A 14,991-nucleotide genomic window follows, 5' to 3' on the forward strand; every position below is an offset into this window, starting at 1 on the left:
ATCAGAAGGTCCTCTAAGAAACATACTCCATTTACCATGTTGTGGCTTTTTTACGACTTTAATCAAAGTGGGGGAGCGTGGTTGTCTCTGTGGCGCAATTGGTTAGCGCGTTCGGCTGTTAACCGGAAGGTTGGTGGTTCAAGCCCACCCAGGGACGGCAGTGTCCTCTTTTTGTCTCAGTTGCATGTTACAGAAAATCCTATGGTGCCTCTCAACTTAAAGTTTCGGCCAGAAGAGGAGGGCACCGGTTGTAAGACCATTTCAACATGTACAGTGTGAAAAATTTTGAGAAGAGAAAAAAATCCCAGTGATTTGGATGACATAGTTGCAATGTAGAAAGAATGGTCCAGAGCCTTTGGCCCTCTTTGGTTGTGGGCCTAAATGTCTTTCCATGCGCCACTCTGTTTCAAAGAAGATGACACATGACATGAGAAACTGGGAGGTTCAAGCAAAGCTTGAAGGTTGTGAAAACTTTTTTTTGTCTGATAACCAAAAGGTTGGTGGTTCAAGCCCACCCAGGGATGATTGTACCCTCTTTTTGTTTCAGTTGCATGTCAGAGTTACAGAAAGTCCTACTGTGGCTCTCAACTGAGAGTTTCGGTCGGATGCCCATTTCAAATACCCAACACAAACAAGAGACCCCTCTGAAAATAGATAGAAGACGAGGGCACCGGGAGAGCATTTGTCGACAGGTTGAAACATCATCTATGAGACTAACAAAAGTTCCTTCGAGCCGGAATTGAACCAGCGACCTAAGGATTGCTGATTTTCTACTACAGTCCTCCGCTCTACCAGCTGAGCTATCGAAGGCTTGCCGAGCTGGTTGTCGGGTGCTTCCTAAGCTTGCAAATGAGTTACATGAGTAGGGAAACAGAGGAGAATTGTCCCGCTCTTTGAAAAACTCGGCAAACCAAAACTTTGGAGAATACGGGCGTCGATCCCGTTACCTCTCGCATGCTAAGCGAGCGCTCTACCATTTGAGCTAATCCCCCTTCTGGCAGTCCATGTTGGGGTCCATGCTGGTTTCCATGTTGGGGTGCCTGATTCACCACAATTGTGATCATCACATACTTTTCAACCTGTAGCTTTAAGCTTTTTTTTTTTTTTTTTTTTTTTTTTTTAAGTGTGGATGTCTTTCTCCCGTAAAAGCAGAAGGAGCGTGGAGCTTACAGGGTGCCGGGTGGTGTAAAAGTATAGGTGAGTCGTTAGTGTACAGAGTGAAGAATTGTGGGAAGAGAAAAGAAATCAGAATGATTTAAATAAGAAAGTCGCAACGTAGAAAAGATGGTCTAGATCCAATGGCCCATTTGGTTGTGGGCCCAAAAGCCTTTGCCTGTGCCACTTTGTTGCAAAGGCGAAAACATGTGGCATGAGAAACTGGGAGGTTGCGTGTATAAAAAGCATAGTCTGAAGGTCGTGAAAATGAGATGGTCAGGGATCGGGGGTCTCTATTCTATTTTTACGAGAAAAACATGTGATTCCGACCGGGGATAATGGCCAAATTGTAACAGGGGGCGTGAGTAAAAGAGAGCACTTAGCAGAGGATGGTTTCGATCCATCGACCTCTGGGTTATGGGCCCAGCACGCTTCCGCTGCGCCACTCTGCTGCCATACCTCCAAAAGAGAGGGGTAGCCTATTACCCGCTGACTGTTGTTAAGACGCTAATGTGGAGGCCATCTCTGTGTTGCAATTGTCCATTTGTTGGCGGCTGTAGTTCCACGCAGTTGTTATGTTTTATCATTCTCTTCTTTTTATTGTGTTGATCAGAAGGTCCTCTAAGAAACATACTCCATTTACCATGTTGTGGCTTTTTTACGACTTTAATCAAAGTGGGGGAGCGTGGTTGTCTCTGTGGCGCAATTGGTTAGCGCGTTCGGCTGTTAACCGGAAGGTTGGTGGTTCAAGCCCACCCAGGGACGGCAGTGTCCTCTTTTTGTCTCAGTTGCATGTTACAGAAAATCCTATGGTGCCTCTCAACTTAAAGTTTCGGCCAGAAGAGGAGGGCACCGGTTGTAAGACCATTTCAACATGTACAGTGTGAAAAATTTTGAGAAGAGAAAAAAATCCCAGTGATTTGGATGACATAGTTGCAATGTAGAAAGAATGGTCCAGAGCCTTTGGCCCTCTTTGGTTGTGGGCCTAAATGTCTTTCCATGCGCCACTCTGTTTCAAAGAAGATGACACATGACATGAGAAACTGGGAGGTTCAAGCAAAGCTTGAAGGTTGTGAAAACTTTTTTTTGTCTGATAACCAAAAGGTTGGTGGTTCAAGCCCACCCAGGGATGATTGTACCCTCTTTTTGTTTCAGTTGCATGTCAGAGTTACAGAAAGTCCTACTGTGGCTCTCAACTGAGAGTTTCGGTCGGATGCCCATTTCAAATACCCAACACAAACAAGAGACCCCTCTGAAAATAGATAGAAGACGAGGGCACCGGGAGAGCATTTGTCGACAGGTTGAAACATCATCTATGAGACTAACAAAAGTTCCTTCGAGCCGGAATTGAACCAGCGACCTAAGGATTGCTGATTTTCTACTACAGTCCTCCGCTCTACCAGCTTAGCTATCGAAGGCTTGCCGAGCTGGTTGTCGGGTGCTTCCTAAGCTTGCAAATGAGTTACATGAGTAGGGAAACAGAGGAGAATTGTCCCGCTCTTTGAAAAACTCGGCAAACCAAAACTTTGGAGAATACGGGCGTCGATCCCGTTACCTCTCGCATGCTAAGCGAGCGCTCTACCATTTGAGCTAATCCCCCTTCTGGCAGTCCATGTTGGGGTCCATGCTGGTTTCCATGTTGGGGTGCCTGATTCACCACAATTGTGATCATCACATACTTTTCAACCTGTAGCTTTAAGCTTTTTTTTTTTTTTTTTTTTTTTTTTTAAGTGTGGATGTCTTTCTCCCGTAAAAGCAGAAGGAGCGTGGAGCTTACAGGGTGCCGGGTGGTGTAAAAGTATAGGTGAGTCGTTAGTGTACAGAGTGAAGAATTGTGGGAAGAGAAAAGAAATCAGAATGATTTAAATAAGAAAGTCGCAACGTAGAAAAGATGGTCTAGATCCAATGGCCCATTTGGTTGTGGGCCCAAAAGCCTTTGCCTGTGCCACTTTGTTGCAAAGGCGAAAACATGTGGCATGAGAAACTGGGAGGTTGCGTGTATAAAAAGCATAGTCTGAAGGTCGTGAAAATGAGATGGTCAGGGATCGGGGGTCTCTATTCTATTTTTACGAGAAAAACATGTGATTCCGACCGGGGATAATGGCCAAATTGTAACAGGGGGCGTGAGTAAAAGAGAGCACTTAGCAGAGGATGGTTTCGATCCATCGACCTCTGGGTTATGGGCCCAGCACGCTTCCGCTGCGCCACTCTGCTGCCATACCTCCAAAAGAGAGGGGTAGCCTATTACCCGCTGACTGTTGTTAAGACGCTAATGTGGAGGCCATCTCTGTGTTGCAATTGTCCATTTGTTGGTGGCTGTAGTTCCACGCAGTTGTTATGTTTTATCATTCTCTTCTTTTTATTGTGTTGATCAGAAGGTCCTCTAAGAAACATACTCCATTTACCATGTTGTGGCTTTTTTACGACTTTAATCAAAGTGGGGGAGCGTGGTTGTCTCTGTGGCGCAATTGGTTAGCGCGTTCGGCTGTTAACCGGAAGGTTGGTGGTTCAAGCCCACCCAGGGACGGCAGTGTCCTCTTTTTGTCTCAGTTGCATGTTACAGAAAATCCTATGGTGCCTCTCAACTTAAAGTTTCGGCCAGAAGAGGAGGGCACCGGTTGTAAGACCATTTCAACATGTACAGTGTGAAAAATTTTGAGAAGAGAAAAAAATCCCAGTGATTTGGATGACATAGTTGCAATGTAGAAAGAATGGTCCAGAGCCTTTGGCCCTCTTTGGTTGTGGGCCTAAATGTCTTTCCATGCGCCACTCTGTTTCAAAGAAGATGACACATGACATGAGAAACTGGGAGGTTCAAGCAAAGCTTGAAGGTTGTGAAAACTTTTTTTTGTCTGATAACCAAAAGGTTGGTGGTTCAAGCCCACCCAGGGATGATTGTACCCTCTTTTTGTTTCAGTTGCATGTCAGAGTTACAGAAAGTCCTACTGTGGCTCTCAACTGAGAGTTTCGGTCGGATGCCCATTTCAAATACCCAACACAAACAAGAGACCCCTCTGAAAATAGATAGAAGACGAGGGCACCGGGAGAGCATTTGTCGACAGGTTGAAACATCATCTATGAGACTAACAAAAGTTCCTTCGAGCCGGAATTGAACCAGCGACCTAAGGATTGCTGATTTTCTACTACAGTCCTCCGCTCTACCAGCTGAGCTATCGAAGGCTTGCCGAGCTGGTTGTCGGGTGCTTCCTAAGCTTGCAAATGAGTTACATGAGTAGGGAAACAGAGGAGAATTGTCCCGCTCTTTGAAAAACTCGGCAAACCAAAACTTTGGAGAATACGGGCGTCGATCCCGTTACCTCTCGCATGCTAAGCGAGCGCTCTACCATTTGAGCTAATCCCCCTTCTGGCAGTCCATGTTGGGGTCCATGCTGGTTTCCATGTTGGGGTGCCTGATTCACCACAATTGTGATCATCACATACTTTTCAACCTGTAGCTTTAAGCTTTTTTTTTTTTTTTTTTTTTTTTTTTTAAGTGTGGATGTCTTTCTCCCGTAAAAGCAGAAGGAGCGTGGAGCTTACAGGGTGCCGGGTGGTGTAAAAGTATAGGTGAGTCGTTAGTGTACAGAGTGAAGAATTGTGGGAAGAGAAAAGAAATCAGAATGATTTAAATAAGAAAGTCGCAACGTAGAAAAGATGGTCTAGATCCAATGGCCCATTTGGTTGTGGGCCCAAAAGCCTTTGCCTGTGCCACTTTGTTGCAAAGGCGAAAACATGTGGCATGAGAAACTGGGAGGTTGCGTGTATAAAAAGCATAGTCTGAAGGTCGTGAAAATGAGATGGTCAGGGATCGGGGGTCTCTATTCTATTTTTACGAGAAAAACATGTGATTCCGACCGGGGATAATGGCCAAATTGTAACAGGGGGCGTGAGTAAAAGAGAGCACTTAGCAGAGGATGGTTTCGATCCATCGACCTCTGGGTTATGGGCCCAGCACGCTTCCGCTGCGCCACTCTGCTGCCATACCTCCAAAAGAGAGGGGTAGCCTATTACCCGCTGACTGTTGTTAAGACGCTAATGTGGAGGCCATCTCTGTGTTGCAATTGTCCATTTGTTGGCGGCTGTAGTTCCACGCAGTTGTTATGTTTTATCATTCTCTTCTTTTTATTGTGTTGATCAGAAGGTCCTCTAAGAAACATACTCCATTTACCATGTTGTGGCTTTTTTACAACTTTAATCAAAGTGGGGGAGCGTGGTTGTCTCTGTGGCGCAATTGGTTAGCGCGTTCGGCTGTTAACCGGAAGGTTGGTGGTTCAAGCCCACCCAGGGACGGCAGTGTCCTCTTTTTGTCTCAGTTGCATGTTACAGAAAATCCTATGGTGCCTCTCAACTTAAAGTTTCGGCCAGAAGAGGAGGGCACCGGTTGTAAGACCATTTCAACATGTACAGTGTGAAAAATTTTGAGAAGAGAAAAAAATCCCAGTGATTTGGATGACATAGTTGCAATGTAGAAAGAATGGTCCAGAGCCTTTGGCCCTCTTTGGTTGTGGGCCTAAATGTCTTTCCATGCGCCACTCTGTTTCAAAGAAGATGACACATGACATGAGAAACTGGGAGGTTCAAGCAAAGCTTGAAGGTTGTGAAAACTTTTTTTTGTCTGATAACCAAAAGGTTGGTGGTTCAAGCCCACCCAGGGATGATTGTACCCTCTTTTTGTTTCAGTTGCATGTCAGAGTTACAGAAAGTCCTACTGTGGCTCTCAACTGAGAGTTTCGGTCGGATGCCCATTTCAAATACCCAACACAAACAAGAGACCCCTCTGAAAATAGATAGAAGACGAGGGCACCGGGAGAGCATTTGTCGACAGGTTGAAACATCATCTATGAGACTAACAAAAGTTCCTTCGAGCCGGAATTGAACCAGCGACCTAAGGATTGCTGATTTTCTACTACAGTCCTCCGCTCTACCAGCTGAGCTATCGAAGGCTTGCCGAGCTGGTTGTCGGGTGCTTCCTAAGCTTGCAAATGAGTTACATGAGTAGGGAAACAGAGGAGAATTGTCCCGCTCTTTGAAAAACTCGGCAAACCAAAACTTTGGAGAATACGGGCGTCGATCCCGTTACCTCTCGCATGCTAAGCGAGCGCTCTACCATTTGAGCTAATCCCCCTTCTGGCAGTCCATGTTGGGGTCCATGCTGGTTTCCATGTTGGGGTGCCTGATTCACCACAATTGTGATCATCACATACTTTTCAACCTGTAGCTTTAAGCTTTTTTTTTTTTTTTTTTTTTTTTTTTTTTAAGTGTGGTTGTCTCTGTGGCGCAATTGGTTAGCGCGTTCGGCTGTTAACCGGAAGGTTGGTGGTTCAAGCCCACCCAGGGACGGCAGTGTCCTCTTTTTGTCTCAGTTGCATGTTACAGAAAATCCTATGGTGCCTCTCAACTTAAAGTTTCGGCCAGAAGAGGAGGGCACCGGTTGTAAGACCATTTCAACATGTACAGTGTGAAAAATTTTGAGAAGAGAAAAAAATCCCAGTGATTTGGATGACATAGTTGCAATGTAGAAAGAATGGTCCAGAGCCTTTGGCCCTCTTTGGTTGTGGGCCTAAATGTCTTTCCATGCGCCACTCTGTTTCAAAGAAGATGACACATGACATGAGAAACTGGGAGGTTCAAGCAAAGCTTGAAGGTTGTGAAAACTTTTTTTTGTCTGATAACCAAAAGGTTGGTGGTTCAATCCCACCCAGGGATGATTGTACCCTCTTTTTGTTTCAGTTGCATGTCAGAGTTACAGAAAGTCCTACTGTGGCTCTCAACTGAGAGTTTCGGTCGGATGCCCATTTCAAATACCCAACACAAACAAGAGACCCCTCTGAAAATAGATAGAAGACGAGGGCACCGGGAGAGCATTTGTCGACAGGTTGAAACATCATCTATGAGACTAACAAAAGTTCCTTCGAGCCGGAATTGAACCAGCGACCTAAGGATTGCTGATTTTCTACTACAGTCCTCCGCTCTACCAGCTGAGCTATCGAAGGCTTGCCGAGCTGGTTGTCGGGTGCTTCCTAAGCTTGCAAATGAGTTACATGAGTAGGGAAACAGAGGAGAATTGTCCCGCTCTTTGAAAAACTCGGCAAACCAAAACTTTGGAGAATACGGGCGTCGATCCCGTTACCTCTCGCATGCTAAGCGAGCGCTCTACCATTTGAGCTAATCCCCCTTCTGGCAGTCCATGTTGGGGTCCATGCTGGTTTCCATGTTGGGGTGCCTGATTCACCACAATTGTGATCATCACATACTTTTCAACCTGTAGCTTTAAGCTTTTTTTTTTTTTTTTTTTTTTTTAAGTGTGGATGTCTTTCTCCCGTAAAAGCAGAAGGAGCGTGGAGCTTACAGGGTGCCGGGTGGTGTAAAAGTATAGGTGAGTCGTTAGTGTACAGAGTGAAGAATTGTGGGAAGAGAAAAGAAATCAGAATGATTTAAATAAGAAAGTCGCAACGTAGAAAAGATGGTCTAGATCCAATGGCCCATTTGGTTGTGGGCCCAAAAGCCTTTGCCTGTGCCACTTTGTTGCAAAGGCGAAAACATGTGGCATGAGAAACTGGGAGGTTGCGTGTATAAAAAGCATAGTCTGAAGGTCGTGAAATTGAGATGGTCAGGGATCGGGGGTCTCTATTCTATTTTTACGAGAAAAACATGTGATTCCGACCGGGGATAATGGCCAAATTGTAACAGGGGGCGTGAGTAAAAGAGAGCACTTAGCAGAGGATGGTTTAGATCCATCGACCTCTGGGTTATGGGCCCAGCACGCTTCCGCTGCGCCACTCTGCTGCCATACCTCCAAAAGAGAGGGGTAGCCTATTACCCGCTGACTGTTGTTAAGACGCTAATGTGGAGGCCATCTCTGTGTTGCAATTGTCCATTTGTTGGCGGCTGTAGTTCCACGCAGTTGTTATGTTTTATCATTCTCTTCTTTTTATTGTGTTGATCAGAAGGTCCTCTAAGAAACATACTCCATTTACCATGTTGTGGCTTTTTTACGACTTTAATCAAAGTGGGGGAGCGTGGTTGTCTCTGTGGCGCAATTGGTTAGCGCGTTCGGCTGTTAACCGGAAGGTTGGTGGTTCAAGCCCACCCAGGGACGGCAATGTCCTCTTTTTGTCTCAGTTGCATGTTACAGAAAATCCTATGGTGCCTCTCAACTTAAAGTTTCGGCCAGAAGAGGAGGGCACCGGTTGTAAGACCATTTCAACATGTACAGTGTGAAAAATTTTGAGAAGAGAAAAAAATCCCAGTGATTTGGATGACATAGTTGCAATGTAGAAAGAATGGTCCAGAGCCTTTGGCCCTCTTTGGTTGTGGGCCTAAATGTCTTTCCATGCGCCACTCTGTTTCAAAGAAGATGACACATGACATGAGAAACTGGGAGGTTCAAGCAAAGCTTGAAGGTTGTGAAAACTTTTTTTTGTCTGATAACCAAAAGGTTGGTGGTTCAAGCCCACCCAGGGATGATTGTACCCTCTTTTTGTTTCAGTTGCATGTCAGAGTTACAGAAAGTCCTACTGTGGCTCTCAACTGAGAGTTTCGGTCGGATGCCCATTTCAAATACCCAACACAAACAAGAGACCCCTCTGAAAATAGATAGAAGACGAGGGCACCGGGAGAGCATTTGTCGACAGGTTGAAACATCATCTATGAGACTAACAAAAGTTCCTTCGAGCCGGAATTGAACCAGCGACCTAAGGATTGCTGATTTTCTACTACAGTCCTCCGCTCTACCAGCTGAGCTATCGAAGGCTTGCCGAGCTGGTTGTCGGGTGCTTCCTAAGCTTGCAAATGAGTTACATGAGTAGGGAAACAGAGGAGAATTGTCCCGCTCTTTGAAAAACTCGGCAAACCAAAACTTTGGAGAATACGGGCGTCGATCCCGTTACCTCTCGCATGCTAAGCGAGCGCTCTACCATTTGAGCTAATCCCCCTTCTGGCAGTCCATGTTGGGGTCCATGCTGGTTTCCATGTTGGGGTGCCTGATTCACCACAATTGTGATCATCACATACTTTTCAACCTGTAGCTTTAAGCTTTTTTTTTTTTTTTTTTAAGTGTGGATGTCTTTCTCCCGTAAAAGCAGAAGGAGCGTGGAGCTTACAGGGTGCCGGGTGGTGTAAAAGTATAGGTGAGTCGTTAGTGTACAGAGTGAAGAATTGTGGGAAGAGAAAAGAAATCAGAATGATTTAAATAAGAAAGTCGCAACGTAGAAAAGATGGTCTAGATCCAATGGCCCATTTGGTTGTGGGCCCAAAAGCCTTTGCCTGTGCCACTTTGTTGCAAAGGCGAAAACATGTGGCATGAGAAACTGGGAGGTTGCGTGTATAAAAAGCATAGTCTGAAGGTCGTGAAAATGAGATGGTCAGGGATCGGGGGTCTCTATTCTATTTTTACGAGAAAAACATGTGATTCCGACCGGGGATAATGGCCAAATTGTAACAGGGGGCGTGAGTAAAAGAGAGCACTTAGCAGAGGATGGTTTCGATCCATCGACCTCTGGGTTATGGGCCCAGCACGCTTCCGCTGCGCCACTCTGCTGCCATACCTCCAAAAGAGAGGGGTAGCCTATTACCCGCTGACTGTTGTTAAGACGCTAATGTGGAGGCCATCTCTGTGTTGCAATTGTCCATTTGTTGGCGGCTGTAGTTCCACGCAGTTGTTATGTTTTATCATTCTCTTCTTTTTATTGTGTTGATCAGAAGGTCCTCTAAGAAACATACTCCATTTACCATGTTGTGGCTTTTTTACGACTTTAATCAAAGTGGGGGAGCGTGGTTGTCTCTGTGGCGCAATTGGTTAGCGCGTTCGGCTGTTAACCGGAAGGTTGGTGGTTCAAGCCCACCCAGGGACGGCAGTGTCCTCTTTTTGTCTCAGTTGCATGTTACAGAAAATCCTATGGTGCCTCTCAACTTAAAGTTTCGGCCAGAAGAGGAGGGCACCGGTTGTAAGACCATTTCAACATGTACAGTGTGAAAAATTTTGAGAAGAGAAAAAAATCCCAGTGATTTGGATGACATAGTTGCAATGTAGAAAGAATGGTCCAGAGCCTTTGGCCCTCTTTGGTTGTGGGCCTAAATGTCTTTCCATGTGCCACTCTGTTTCAAAGAAGATGACACATGACATGAGAAACTGGGAGGTTCAAGCAAAGCTTGAAGGTTGTGAAAACTTTTTTTTGTCTGATAACCAAAAGGTTGGTGGTTCAAGCCCACCCAGGGATGATTGTACCCTCTTTTTGTTTCAGTTGCATGTCAGAGTTACAGAAAGTCCTACTGTGGCTCTCAACTGAGAGTTTCGGTCGGATGCCCATTTCAAATACCCAACACAAACAAGAGACCCCTCTGAAAATAGATAGAAGACGAGGGCACCGGGAGAGCATTTGTCGACAGGTTGAAACATCATCTATGAGACTAACAAAAGTGCCTTCGAGCCGGAATTGAACCAGCGACCTAAGGATTGCTGATTTTCTACTACAGTCCTCCGCTCTACCAGCTGAGCTATCGAAGGCTTGCCGAGCTGGTTGTCGGGTGCTTCCTAAGCTTGCAAATGAGTTACATGAGTAGGGAAACAGAGGAGAATTGTCCCGCTCTTTGAAAAACTCGGCAAACCAAAACTTTGGAGAATACGGGCGTCGATCCCGTTACCTCTCGCATGCTAAGCGAGCGCTCTACCATTTGAGCTAATCCCCCTTCTGGCAGTCCATGTTGGGGTCCATGCTGGTTTCCATGTTGGGGTGCCTGATTCACCACAATTGTGATCATCACATACTTTTCAACCTGTAGCTTTAAGCTTTTTTTTTTTTTTTTTTTTTTTTAAGTGTGGATGTCTTTCTCCCGTAAAAGCAGAAGGAGCGTGGAGCTTACAGGGTGCCGGGTGGTGTAAAAGTATAGGTGAGTCGTTAGTGTACAGAGTGAAGAATTGTGGGAAGAGAAAAGAAATCAGAATGATTTAAATAAGAAAGTCGCAACGTAGAAAAGATGGTCTAGATCCAATGGCCCATTTGGTTGTGGGCCCAAAAGCCTTTGCCTGTGCCACTTTGTTGCAAAGGCGAAAACATGTGGCATGAGAAACTGGGAGGTTGCGTGTATAAAAAGCATAGTCTGAAGGTCGTGAAAATGAGATGGTCAGGGATCGGGGGTCTCTATTCTATTTTTACGAGAAAAACATGTGATTCCGACCGGGGATAATGGCCAAATTGTAACAGGGGGCGTGAGTAAAAGAGAGCACTTAGCAGAGGATGGTTTCGATCCATCGACCTCTGGGTTATGGGCCCAGCACGCTTCCGCTGCGCCACTCTGCTGCCATACCTCCAAAAGAGAGGGGTAGCCTATTACCCGCTGACTGTTGTTAAGACGCTAATGTGGAGGCCATCTCTGTGTTGCAATTGTCCATTTGTTGGCGGCTGTAGTTCCACGCAGTTGTTATGTTTTATCATTCTCTTCTTTTTATTGTGTTGATCAGAAGGTCCTCTAAGAAACATACTCCATTTACCATGTTGTGGCTTTTTTACGACTTTAATCAAAGTGGGGGAGCGTGGTTGTCTCTGTGGCGCAATTGGTTAGCGCGTTCGGCTGTTAACCGGAAGGTTGGTGGTTCAAGCCCACCCAGGGACGGCAGTGTCCTCTTTTTGTCTCAGTTGCATGTTACAGAAAATCCTATGGTGCCTCTCAACTTAAAGTTTCGGCCAGAAGAGGAGGGCACCGGTTGTAAGACCATTTCAACATGTACAGTGTGAAAAATTTTGAGAAGAGAAAAAAATCCCAGTGATTTGGATGACATAGTTGCAATGTAGAAAGAATGGTCCAGAGCCTTTGGCCCTCTTTGGTTGTGGGCCTAAATGTCTTTCCATGCGCCACTCTGTTTCAAAGAAGATGACACATGACATGAGAAACTGGGAGGTTCAAGCAAAGCTTGAAGGTTGTGAAAACTTTTTTTTGTCTGATAACCAAAAGGTTGGTGGTTCAAGCCCACCCAGGGATGATTGTACCCTCTTTTTGTTTCAGTTGCATGTCAGAGTTACAGAAAGTCCTACTGTGGCTCTCAACTGAGAGTTTCGGTCGGATGCCCATTTCAAATACCCAACACAAACAAGAGACCCCTCTGAAAATAGATAGAAGACGAGGGCACCGGGAGAGCATTTGTCGACAGGTTGAAACATCATCTATGAGACTAACAAAAGTTCCTTCGAGCCGGAATTGAACCAGCGACCTAAGGATTGCTGATTTTCTACTACAGTCCTCCGCTCTACCAGCTGAGCTATCGAAGGCTTGCCGAGCTGGTTGTCGGGTGCTTCCTAAGCTTGCAAATGAGTTACATGAGTAGGGAAACAGAGGAGAATTGTCCCGCTCTTTGAAAAACTCGGCAAACCAAAACTTTGGAGAATACGGGCGTCGATCCCGTTACCTCTCGCATGCTAAGCGAGCGCTCTACCATTTGAGCTAATCCCCCTTCTGGCAGTCCATGTTGGGGTCCATGCTGGTTTCCATGTTGGGGTGCCTGATTCACCACAATTGTGATCATCACATACTTTTCAACCTGTAGCTTTAAGCTTTTTTTTTTTTTTTTTTTTTTTAAGTGTGGATGTCTTTCTCCCGTAAAAGCAGAAGGAGCGTGGAGCTTACAGGGTGCCGGGTGGTGTAAAAGTATAGGTGAGTCGTTAGTGTACAGAGTGAAGAATTGTGGGAAGAGAAAAGAAATCAGAATGATTTAAATAAGAAAGTCGCAACGTAGAAAAGATGGTCTAGATCCAATGGCCCATTTGGTTGTGGGCCCAAAAGCCTTTGCCTGTGCCACTTTGTTGCAAAGGCGAAAACATGTGGCATGAGAAACTGGGAGGTTGCGTGTATAAAAAGCATAGTCTGAAGGTCGTGAAAATGAGATGGTCAGGGATCGGGGGTCTCTATTCTATTTTTACGAGAAAAACATGTGATTCCGACCGGGGATAATGGCCAAATTGTAACAGGGGGCGTGAGTAAAAGAGAGCACTTAGCAGAGGATGGTTTAGATCCATCGACCTCTGGGTTATGGGCCCAGCACGCTTCCGCTGCGCCACTCTGCTGCCATACCTCCAAAAGAGAGGGGTAGCCTATTACCCGCTGACTGTTGTTAAGACGCTAATGTGGAGGCCATCTCTGTGTTGCAATTGTCCATTTGTTGGCGGCTGTAGTTCCACGCAGTTGTTATGTTTTATCATTCTCTTCTTTTTATTGTGTTGATCAGAAGGTCCTCTAAGAAACATACTCCATTTACCATGTTGTGGCTTTTTTACGACTTTAATCAAAGTGGGGGAGCGTGGTTGTCTCTGTGGCGCAATTGGTTAGCGCGTTCGGCTGTTAACCGGAAGGTTGGTGGTTCAAGCCCACCCAGGGACGGCAGTGTCCTCTTTTTGTCTCAGTTGCATGTTACAGAAAATCCTATGGTGCCTCTCAACTTAAAGTTTCGGCCAGAAGAGGAGGGCACCGGTTGTAAGACCATTTCAACATGTACAGTGTGAAAAATTTTGAGAAGAGAAAAAAATCCCAGTGATTTGGATGACATAGTTGCAATGTAGAAAGAATGGTCCAGAGCCTTTGGCCCTCTTTGGTTGTGGGCCTAAATGTCTTTCCATGCGCCACTCTGTTTCAAAGAAGATGACACATGACATGAGAAACTGGGAGGTTCAAGCAAAGCTTGAAGGTTGTGAAAACTTTTTTTTGTCTGATAACCAAAAGGTTGGTGGTTCAAGCCCACCCAGGGATGATTGTACCCTCTTTTTGTTTCAGTTGCATGTCAGAGTTACAGAAAGTCCTACTGTGGCTCTCAACTGAGAGTTTCGGTCGGATGCCCATTTCAAATACCCAACACAAACAAGAGACCCCTCTGAAAATAGATAGAAGACGAGGGCACCGGGAGAGCATTTGTCGACAGGTTGAAACATCATCTATGAGACTAACAAAAGTTCCTTCGAGCCGGAATTGAACCAGCGACCTAAGGATTGCTGATTTTCTACTACAGTCCTCCGCTCTACCAGCTGAGCTATCGAAGGCTTGCCGAGCTGGTTGTCGGGTGCTTCCTAAGCTTGCAAATGAGTTACATGAGTAGGGAAACAGAGGAGAATTGTCCCGCTCTTTGAAAAACTCGGCAAACCAAAACTTTGGAGAATACGGGCGTCGATCCCGTTACCTCTCGCATGCTAAGCGAGCGCTCTACCATTTGAGCTAATCCCCCTTCTGGCAGTCCATGTTGGGGTCCATGCTGGTTTCCATGTTGGGGTGCCTGATTCACCACAATTGTGATCATCACATACTTTTCAACCTGTAGCTTTAAGCTTTTTTTTTTTTTTTTTTTTTTAAGTGTGGATGTCTTTCTCCCGTAAAAGCAGAAGGAGCGTGGAGCTTACAGGGTGCCGGGTGGTGTAAAAGTATAGGTGAGTCGTTAGTGTACAGAGTGAAGAATTGTGGGAAGAGAAAAGAAATCAGAATGATTTAAATAAGAAAGTCGCAACGTAGAAAAGATGGTCTAGATCCAATGGCCCATTTGGTTGTGGGCCCAAAAGCCTTTGCCTGTGCCACTTTGTTGCAAAGGCGAAAACATGTGGCATGAGAAACTGGGAGGTTGCGTGTATAAAAAGCATAGTCTGAAGGTCGTGAAAATGAGATGGTCAGGGATCCGGGGTCTCTATTCTATTTTTACGAGAAAAACATGTGATTCCGACCGGGGATAATGGCCAAATTGTAACAGGGGGCGTGAGTAAAAGAGAGCACTTAGCAGAGGATGGTTTAGATCCATCGACCTCTGGGTTATGGGCCCAGCACGCTTCCGCTGCGCCACTCTGCTGCCATACCTCCAAAAGAGAGGGG

General features: G+C 45.7%; 16 non-coding genes across 16 annotated transcripts; 9 read left to right on the plus strand and 7 right to left on the minus strand.

Moving 5' to 3' along the window:
* Nucleotides 1-83: 83 nt before the first annotated feature.
* On the plus strand, nucleotides 84-157 carry TRNAN-GUU (transfer RNA asparagine (anticodon GUU)). Its single transcript has one exon. It is a non-coding gene; the product is annotated as a tRNA-Asn (tRNA).
* A 567-nt stretch (nucleotides 158-724) lies between these two features.
* TRNAY-GUA (transfer RNA tyrosine (anticodon GUA)) lies at nucleotides 725-810 on the minus strand. The gene is given in 2 exon segments: nucleotides 725-760; nucleotides 774-810. It is a non-coding gene; the product is annotated as a tRNA-Tyr (tRNA).
* Nucleotides 811-1,846: 1,036 nt separating this feature from the next.
* Nucleotides 1,847-1,920, plus strand: TRNAN-GUU (transfer RNA asparagine (anticodon GUU)). Its single transcript has one exon. It is a non-coding gene; the product is annotated as a tRNA-Asn (tRNA).
* Nucleotides 1,921-3,608: 1,688 nt separating this feature from the next.
* On the plus strand, nucleotides 3,609-3,682 carry TRNAN-GUU (transfer RNA asparagine (anticodon GUU)). The gene has a single exon. It is a non-coding gene; the product is annotated as a tRNA-Asn (tRNA).
* A 567-nt stretch (nucleotides 3,683-4,249) lies between these two features.
* TRNAY-GUA (transfer RNA tyrosine (anticodon GUA)) lies at nucleotides 4,250-4,335 on the minus strand. The gene is given in 2 exon segments: nucleotides 4,250-4,285; nucleotides 4,299-4,335. It is a non-coding gene; the product is annotated as a tRNA-Tyr (tRNA).
* A 1,036-nt stretch (nucleotides 4,336-5,371) lies between these two features.
* TRNAN-GUU (transfer RNA asparagine (anticodon GUU)) lies at nucleotides 5,372-5,445 on the plus strand. The gene has a single exon. It is a non-coding gene; the product is annotated as a tRNA-Asn (tRNA).
* A 567-nt stretch (nucleotides 5,446-6,012) lies between these two features.
* On the minus strand, nucleotides 6,013-6,098 carry TRNAY-GUA (transfer RNA tyrosine (anticodon GUA)). Its single transcript is given in 2 exon segments — nucleotides 6,013-6,048; nucleotides 6,062-6,098. It is a non-coding gene; the product is annotated as a tRNA-Tyr (tRNA).
* A 323-nt stretch (nucleotides 6,099-6,421) lies between these two features.
* On the plus strand, nucleotides 6,422-6,495 carry TRNAN-GUU (transfer RNA asparagine (anticodon GUU)). The gene has a single exon. It is a non-coding gene; the product is annotated as a tRNA-Asn (tRNA).
* Nucleotides 6,496-7,062: 567 nt separating this feature from the next.
* Nucleotides 7,063-7,148, minus strand: TRNAY-GUA (transfer RNA tyrosine (anticodon GUA)). Its single transcript is given in 2 exon segments — nucleotides 7,063-7,098; nucleotides 7,112-7,148. It is a non-coding gene; the product is annotated as a tRNA-Tyr (tRNA).
* A 1,032-nt stretch (nucleotides 7,149-8,180) lies between these two features.
* Nucleotides 8,181-8,254, plus strand: TRNAN-GUU (transfer RNA asparagine (anticodon GUU)). Its single transcript has one exon. It is a non-coding gene; the product is annotated as a tRNA-Asn (tRNA).
* Nucleotides 8,255-8,821: 567 nt separating this feature from the next.
* Nucleotides 8,822-8,907, minus strand: TRNAY-GUA (transfer RNA tyrosine (anticodon GUA)). Its single transcript is given in 2 exon segments — nucleotides 8,822-8,857; nucleotides 8,871-8,907. It is a non-coding gene; the product is annotated as a tRNA-Tyr (tRNA).
* A 1,026-nt stretch (nucleotides 8,908-9,933) lies between these two features.
* TRNAN-GUU (transfer RNA asparagine (anticodon GUU)) lies at nucleotides 9,934-10,007 on the plus strand. The gene has a single exon. It is a non-coding gene; the product is annotated as a tRNA-Asn (tRNA).
* Nucleotides 10,008-11,692: 1,685 nt separating this feature from the next.
* TRNAN-GUU (transfer RNA asparagine (anticodon GUU)) lies at nucleotides 11,693-11,766 on the plus strand. Its single transcript has one exon. It is a non-coding gene; the product is annotated as a tRNA-Asn (tRNA).
* A 567-nt stretch (nucleotides 11,767-12,333) lies between these two features.
* TRNAY-GUA (transfer RNA tyrosine (anticodon GUA)) lies at nucleotides 12,334-12,419 on the minus strand. The gene is given in 2 exon segments: nucleotides 12,334-12,369; nucleotides 12,383-12,419. It is a non-coding gene; the product is annotated as a tRNA-Tyr (tRNA).
* A 1,031-nt stretch (nucleotides 12,420-13,450) lies between these two features.
* On the plus strand, nucleotides 13,451-13,524 carry TRNAN-GUU (transfer RNA asparagine (anticodon GUU)). The gene has a single exon. It is a non-coding gene; the product is annotated as a tRNA-Asn (tRNA).
* Nucleotides 13,525-14,091: 567 nt separating this feature from the next.
* TRNAY-GUA (transfer RNA tyrosine (anticodon GUA)) lies at nucleotides 14,092-14,177 on the minus strand. The gene is given in 2 exon segments: nucleotides 14,092-14,127; nucleotides 14,141-14,177. It is a non-coding gene; the product is annotated as a tRNA-Tyr (tRNA).
* Nucleotides 14,178-14,991: the final 814 nt, after the last annotated feature.

Source organism: Rhinoderma darwinii, assembly GCF_050947455.1.
Source record: "Rhinoderma darwinii isolate aRhiDar2 chromosome 4 unlocalized genomic scaffold, aRhiDar2.hap1 SUPER_4_unloc_10, whole genome shotgun sequence".
Taxonomy (NCBI): Eukaryota; Metazoa; Chordata; class Amphibia; order Anura; family Rhinodermatidae; genus Rhinoderma; species Rhinoderma darwinii.